The 8,221-nt window shown below is 44.9% G+C and overlaps 1 protein-coding gene across 2 annotated transcripts in view; it reads left to right on the top strand.

Moving 5' to 3' along the window:
* LOC127007274 (5'-nucleotidase-like) overlaps positions 1–8,221 on the top strand; it is a 73,716-nt gene that overhangs the window by 23,972 nt on the left and 41,523 nt on the right. Inside the window, exon 1 of one of the 2 annotated variants that reach the window (XM_050878048.1) lies at positions 1,748–1,766. The exons of the other annotated variant lie outside the window; for it this stretch is intronic. The gene's annotated coding sequence lies outside the window, so the exon portion shown is untranslated. Of the gene's footprint in view, positions 1–1,747; positions 1,767–8,221 lie in introns of those variants that run through there. 2 annotated transcript variants of the gene reach the window in all.

Genomic DNA, 8,221 nt, shown 5'->3' with positions numbered 1-8,221 from the left:
AATGTGATGGTGAGGATCGTAGTGGCATAGTGACGATATTGATGATAGTAACAATAATAATAGTATAGTAATTATGAGAATAGTGGTATAGCAACAGTAACAATAGGTGAGGAGAAGGAGGGGGAGGAGGAAGGCCAAGAGAAAGAGGAGTAAAATATAAATGGGAGAAAGAATTAGACCAAGAGGTAGACCAACATGAAGAGGAGGGGGAGGAGGAAGAAAAGATCAGAAGGAGGAAGAAGACCAAGAGAAGGAAGTCAGGAGGATAAGAAACAAGAAAACAAACAAAAAAAGGAGAAAGTTGACTTGAAGGAGGAAAACAAGAACGAGGGAGAAGAAAACCAGACGAAGGAAAACCAGGAGGATGAGAAACAAGAAAAAGAGGAGGAGGAGGAGGAGGAGGACCAAGAGCGCGGTTCAGATCGAGGTGCATCAAGTTACGAGTCTGGTTCACGGATCATCGGGGTCACCTTTCACTCACCTTCCGCCCCGCAACTGACTCCCGTGAAGGCTGTCTGGCTGGTGCATGCACGTAACCCTTGTCTCGCATTGCTGGCCCGACTGGCGTTGTTGTGAAGCCCGTCCATGAGTCATTGTGAAGTTAGATCGGTGAAGTTTGATGCGTGCTGACCAGAGAAAGCTTGACTGGTATTGTTGCATCGATTTTATTTATGTGTGTGTGTGTGTGTGTGTGTGTGTGTTAGCTGACTGACTAACTCGTTCTTTATTTGACGATGCCAAACGGACTTCTTTTGAATGAAGGTAAATATGATACAGAAAACACATTCCACTCTCAAAATTCTACGATGTTTAACTCATGAATTTGCTGAGTGAATGATCGATGAATTGATTGACTGACTGACTCATTCATTCACTCACTTATTCACTCACACACACACACACTCACTCACCCAATCAATCAGTTATTCATTCATGTGTTCTGGAGAATTATATCATGGAGCGTAGTTTAGGTCAGAATCACACTGCTCGACTTCTTTCCTTCCCTCATTCATTCAATTATTCATTTACTCCATACATTCATTCATTCATTCGTTCGTTCGTCCATTGAAATGATTTGTTATGGCTCCACAAGCGTCTGAAGGAGCATACCAAGGAGCGAGAGCGTAACGTAGGTCAGGATCACACTGCTTGACTGAATGACTGACTGCGCGCACACACACCAGGGTTACCAGACAGTCTGACTCATCACATTGTATTTCTCAGTGTCAGACCCAAAACTGTCGTACCCACATCAACAACATTATTCAATTAAATCTGCTGCCAAAACCGTTAATTACTGATGGTTTTCTGCAATAGTTGTGTGTCAGCAAAAGGAAGATAGAATGTGCTGTACTGGATAATCTGGTAACAGTGACAATCGCCCCGGCCAAGGTTGATTCATGGAGGCAAGGTCATGGCTACAATGGCTGGCTGTCTTGAACGTTGCATCGCCTTGTTTGTTTGTTAATGTTTGGAACTGTCGCTCGCTGGTGCTGTTGTTGTTGTTGTTGTTATTGTTGTTGTTGTTGATGGCATAGCTGTGTAAGAAATGGCTACTTTGAATGACTGTCTTGAGCTTTTCGTCAGTGTTTGTTTTTATATGTTTGTATGTATCTATTGTTGTTATTGTTGTTGCTGTTGTTGTTGTTGTTGTTGTTATCATTATTATTAAGTCAAGGAGAGGCACTTACATGATACCATTAACGTTTTTTTTTTTCTTTCCTCTCTTTGCAGGTGTGTGTCTCAAGGTGCAGGAAGGTATGTAGGTAGGTGTGTTATCTGCAGGTGTGGGAGGAGCACCTTTTTTGTTTTGTTTTGTTTTTTACTCGATAATGAATATGCGTCGTCACGTGTGTGTGTGTGTGTGTGTGTGTGTGTGTGTGTGTGTGTGTGTAGTGCAAGGTCACCACATGTTTGCTAAGATAACAGACTCGATAGTTAATATATGATGATAATAAATATATCTAAAAAAAAAGATATATTCCTGAAGATAAGTCCTGTCGAGTCAACCGCGAAATAAAACACACAAACAAACACACACAGAGACAAACGAATACACAAACAAACACACACAGAAACAAGCAAACACACAAATAAACACAGATACAAACAAACACAAACACACAGAAACAAACACAAACAAACAAACAAACACGCCTCTAGGGAGCACATTAAGTTGTTTATTTATTCATTGACTCGAGTTGCGACAGTAAAGAGAAAAGGTAAACTAGGGATGAACTCAACAAGATCTCTTCAATCATATCCTCGTAGTAGTAGTAGTAACAGTAGTAGTAGTAGCAGTAGTAGTAGTAGTAGTAGTAGTAGTAGTAGTAGTAGTAGGAGTAGTAGTAGTAGTAGTAGTAGAAGTAGAAATGTTAGTAGTTTCAGTTATATTATTATTTAGTTATTATATTATTCTGCCGCCATACAACTAGAAGAGGTATACGCGAATAGAAAGGGAAGAATAAAACCGGGAAAAAATGAAAAGCTGATGATGAAGACGAAGAAGAAGAAAAGGAAGAAGAGGAAAGGTATATGCGAATAGAAAGTAGAGGAAGAACAAAGAGTAAGAACAAGAAGATAAAGAAGAGGAACATAAACAAGAAGAACAAGAGGAACAAGAACAAAAAGAAGAATCCACTAAGCGCAGGAAGACAGAACCTCACCGTGCCAGATTATCGTATACTCAGAGACGCGTATTTACCGGGTTCCGGCCCATAACTGTTGCCAAGAAGCACCAATAATTAACCATTTAAATGATAACCATATATGAAGGCAGTTATTTGGGTGATGGAAGCAGTTTTGGGGTTCGGAAATCGTCAAGAGGCAGAGTACGACAATCTGGCAACGTTGGTTAGAAAAGGGTGTGGGACATGGTGTGGGAGTTCGGGTTAACGCAACACATCCAAGGCCTTGACACATCCCGGCACACCCTTGGGAACTCCCCCGCGGAAGCTGACCAACCAGGAAAGTTCTGTACAAGCCGTCACGATAACACAATAACACACACACACACACACACACACACACACACACACAATGAAAAATATACAACTGAACGTGAAGGAAATAATAATAACAGACCAAGAACTGTTGTAACCTCTCAAGAAAAGGTAAACAAATCATAAAAAGACACCAGGAAATTTTGTAAGCCGTCATGTGAACAGTTGGAAGAAAAAATAAACAGCTAAATGTTAAGAAATGATGATAAAGGGTAGATAGATAGATTGGTAGGGAGGTAGATAAGTTGATTGACGTAAATAAAGGGAAAGGAAAGTAAAGGTAAATAATTAGTAGCAGATAGATAGATATTTAGGTAAGTAGATAGGCAAGTAGGATCATCGAAAGAAAGGAACAAGAAAAAATAGAAAAATAAGATAGAATGCAATTAATAAGTGAATATACAAGAGACAGAGAGAGAGAGAATCGAACAGACGCACCAAGGGAACATTATTGCCTCAAACATTGACTAATACTTGTAGTGATGGGGGTGGTAGTGTTGGTGGTGATGGGGGTGGTAGTGGTGGTGGTTGTGGGGGTGGTAGTGTTGGTGGTGATGGGGGTGGTAGTGGTGGTGGTTGTGGGGGCGGTAGTGTGATGGTGGTGATAGTGGTGGTGATAAATATTTAAACAGATGACCGACTCCCAATTCATTATTCTCCAAATGTATTGCGTGGTGGCGGTTGTGGTGGTGGTGGTTGAGGTGGTAAAATTCCACAGTATATTACGTTCCCCTTCCACCCCTTCGTGTTTATTGCGTGGTGGTGGTGGTGGTGAAGGATGTAGTATTATAGTCGTGGTGGTGGTGGTGTGGCAGAATTTGTGGCGACAGTTGTGGTGGTGATGGTGTTGGTAAGGAGTGGTGGTGGTGGGGGTGATTGTGGTAATGACAGTGGTGGTGGTGGTGGTGGTAGTGGTGATGTCATGGTGGTGTTGGTGGTGGTGATGTCAACGAGCCATCTTCCCTCCCTCCTCCTCCTTCTCTTTTCCCTTTCCCTCCCTCCTCCTCCTCCTCTTTTCCCTTTCCCTCCCTCCTCCTCCTTCTCTTTTCCCTTTCCCTCCCTCCCTCCTTCCCTCCTTCACCACTACCATAACATTTCATTTTCCTCCTTCCAGCCGCCTCCCTCCCTCTCCTCTTTCCTCCTTCCCTCCCTCCCCCCTTTCCTTCATACCTCCCTCCCTCACCCCCCATTCCCTTTCCCTTCAATATCACGCTTTCCCTCCCTTCCTCCCTCTTCTTCCTTCTCTCTTCCCTTTCCTCCCTCCTTCCCTCCTTCACCACCATAACTTTCCTTTTCCTCCTTCCAGTCCTTCCTCCTCCTCCCTCCCTTCGCCCTTTCCTCCATACCTCCCTCCCTTCCCTTCACCACCACCATAATATTTCCTTTCACTCCCTCCCTCCCTCCCTCCCACTTTCCTCCATACCTCCCTCCCTCATCCTCCCTTTCCTTTTCCTTCAGTATCCCCCTTTCCCTCCCTCCTTCCTTCATCCCTCTCCTTCTCTCCCCCTTCTACCTCAGTTTCGCCCTCCATAATACATTTTTCCTTCAGTTTTCCCTACTCTACTTTCCTTAAACAGTACCTCCGCGCCTTCATTTTCCTCCATAATACAACATGTTGCATACTGTTTCCGTCCCTCCCTCCCTCCCTCCTTTATTCCTCCCCTTCCCCCCCTCCTTTACCCCAGTTTCTCCCTCCATAATACATTTTTCCTTCAGTTTCCCCTCCTTCCCTCCTCTACTTTCCTTCAACCTTCCCTCCCCTCCTTCATTTTCCTCCATAATACAACATGTTGCATACTGTTTCCTTCCCTCCCTCCCTCTTCTCACCATAACATTTGCTTTTCCTCTAATAAACCGCTTAGCTCCTCCTCCTCCTCCTCCTCCATCAGCCCTCCGCCTCTCCTTTCCTTCCAGAAGCTTCCATATTCCCTCTGACCCTGGCCTTTTTTCCCTTCCCTCCTTACCCCTCCTCCTCCTCCTCCTCCTCCTTTTCCTTCCTTTTGTTTTGCTTTTCTTCATAAATACCGTTAGGCCTCACTACCCCTCCTCCACTTTCTTACCTTACATACCTTCTTTTCATCTCTCTCTCTCTCTCTCTCTCTCTCTCTCTCTCTCTCTCTCTCTCTCTCTCCTCCCCGGGCCGTTGTTCAGGGTAAGTTTCAAGCCGCTACTTTTTTCCCTTCTCCATTTTTTTTATATATATAAATTACTCTAGCTTTTTCTTTGCGGAGGGAGTGCTTAGCGGGCTTCTCTTCGGCATTTCAGCTCCCTTCTTTACAGTAAAAAAAAAAAAAAAAAAATATTGCTTTCTTCCTCTAAGTGGTAATTCAAATATTGGGAATGAACGATAACACTTTTTTTCAGGGACAGGAATACTTATTTATCGAAAGTGGCGTATTGAATGACGAGGAGGAGCAGGAGGAGGAGGAAGAGAAGGAGGAGGAGGGGGGAGCTATATAGTGCCTGTTACGAATATTTCAAGCCAGTCAGGTGTGTTGGGATTAGTGTTACAGGAGGGCGCGGATAAATTTGGCGGGAAAAAAAGCGTTGCAAACTATTTCATCGGTGCCTGATTCTCCTTAGACGGTAGAAATATTGTCAGGGAAAGTCTAATAAAATGAATAAGGAATAGTATGTTCGTAGACTCATGTAGAGCTCCCGCCTTGATGCTTGTGACTTCAATATCCTGGTCTCTCTCTCTCTCTCTTTCTCTCTCTTGCACTTTGACATTTACGCTCCCGTTATGCGTCCCTCCTCCTCCTCCTCCTCCTCTTTCCCCTCCCTCCTCTCACTTGCATTGTCTTCTCCGTCTTCCCAAACATACCTCCACACCTTCCCCCCTTCCTCCCTTCCCCCTTCCTTCCTTCCACCTTCCCTTCCTCCCTTCCTCGAATCCTCCTTGTTTATCCTTACCCCCCTCCCTCTCTCCTCCCGCCCCCCCCTCTTCTTTCCTCCAATAATCAGGCTTCACCTCTCCTGTCTCTCCTCATCTCACATCGATACTCTCCTCCTCCTCCTCCTCCTCCTCCAGGTTATTCCCATCCTTTCTTTATCCTTCCTATTTTCCTCTTCTCTTTCTCATTCCATTGTACCCACCTCCATCTCCTCTTCCTTTTATTGTTTTTTTTTCTTATTCTTCTCTTCTATCCCTTCCTCTCTTCCCCTTCACTCTTCCTCCTCCCCCTCTTCTCTTCTTTCTTCAAGTTCACTATTTCCCCTTCGCTGCAGCCTCTCTTTTCTCTCCTCAATCCCTCCGCCCCCTCCCTTTCCTCTCTAGAATCCACTATTTCCCTTCCGCTTCCCTCCCTCACTCTGTCTTTCCCTCCTCCAATGTGTTTCCTTCTTTCCCTCCTTCCCTTTTCCCTTCTCTTTCTCTCGCTCTGTCTCTCTTTCTCTCCTATGTCTTTCCTTCTCTCTCTATCCTTCCCTTTTCCTTTCTCTTTCTCTCGCTCTGTCTCTCTCTTTCTCTCTTCCTAAGTCTTTCCTTCTCTCCCTCCTTCCCTTTTCCCTCCTTTCTCTCTCTCTCTCTCTCTCTCTCTCTCTCTCTCTCTCTCTCTCTCTCTCTCTCTCTCTCTCTCTCCTATGTCTTTCTCTCCCTCCTTTCCTTTTCCCTCCTCTTTCTCTCGCTCTCGCTCTCTCTTTCTCTCCTCCTATGTCTTTCCTTCTCTCCCTCTCTCCCTTTTCCCTCCTCTTTCTCTCGCTGTCTCTTTCTCTCCTCCTATGTCTTTCCTTCTCTCCTTTCTTCCTTTTCCCTACTCTTTCTCTCGCTGTGTCTCTCTCTCTTTCCCTCCTCCCATGTCTTTCCTTCCCTTCCTCCTTCCCTCTGCCCTCCTCTTTCTCTACCCCGTCTCTCTCCATTGCACTTACCTCCCCTTCTCTTCCCCCTTTCCTGCCTTCAAGAACATAAGTAGTCTGTAAGAGGCTAGTCGGCTTACCCAGGGCAGGTCTTGTAATCTTAGCACCATTCATGTATTTCCACTTATTTTCCCTGTACGTGAATTTGTCTAATCTTTTCCTGAAGGTATTATCGTATTCACTTGTTCCACTCATCCACCACTATAGTAACCAATGATCGTCTGTCTTTGCGTAGCGAGGTGGGCGATAATGTTTTCGATGTCGTCCGTCTGTTTGTTTGCTGTTGTTTGTCCGTTCGTATTGTTCCACTCATCCACCACTAGTAACCAATGATCGCCTGTCTCTTTGCGTAGCGAGGTGGGCGATAATGTTTTCGATGTCGTCCGTCTGTTTCTGTTTGTTGTTGTTTGTCCGTTTCCAAACTATCTATGAAAAATAAAAAGAAACAAAAGCGGTTCGATCTCCTGAAAGTTTCCGAACATGCTCTCCACTTCGACGATCACGTGCTTGTCCTCGTGTGCCTGTCCGCGGAGCCTACAATGTACACTGCCCTTACTACCACAATACACGCGGTTTGCTGGGAGGGTAGAAGGTAGCTTGATGCCTAGCGGGTCAGAGGCAAGAACAAACACGTTATCTAATACGAGTGGCCATACAGGACGCGGGTAGCGGGTTCCCTCCAAGCTTACCCGCTACCCTCGTCCTGTATGGCCACTCGTATTAGATAACATGTGTTTGTTCTTGCCTCTGACCCGCTAGGCATCCCGCTACCCTCTACCCTCCCAGCACCCTAAAGCTCCCAAGCGGAAATACTGCAGGGCGATGCGGCAGACACTCAAAGCCAATTTTGAGATGAAAGCCATTTTGGGCACGGGCCGGAAACTAGATTATGGGATTATGAAGGCAGCTATTTGGGTGATGAAAGCAGATTTTGGGTCGGAAATCGGCAAACATAAGAGGCAGAGTACGACAATCTGGCAACGTTGAATTATTATTGCCCCCATCTTTGCCTTACCCAGTCAGGCCACACTGCTTCTTCAACGCATAAATTTTCGCATGCTAACGGAAATCTGTTATACTTTGTACCCAAGGCAATGTTTTCCAATGCAAGTTAATGGAGTGCCATCCGCGTATTGGAAGCTCGTGACTTATGGAATGTTTTGCCAAGTAGTTAATGCATCACGATGAGAGAGAGAGAGAGAGAGAGAGAGAGAGAGAGAGAGAGAGAGCACTAACTTTATTATCCCCCATAGCCCGTGCTTCCGCTAGGGAGTAAATATTAACAACTAACTTTATTATAAAAAGAAAACATCCGGATAGACATTTAAGCTGCAGTTGAATGACATAAGACTGACTGGTGATGA

Source organism: Eriocheir sinensis, chromosome 35, assembly GCF_024679095.1.
Source record: "Eriocheir sinensis breed Jianghai 21 chromosome 35, ASM2467909v1, whole genome shotgun sequence".
NCBI classification, from domain to species: Eukaryota; Metazoa; Arthropoda; class Malacostraca; order Decapoda; family Varunidae; genus Eriocheir; species Eriocheir sinensis.
The sequence above is the reverse complement of the archived record's forward strand: the minus strand, read 5'-3'. Positions and strand labels throughout refer to the sequence as shown.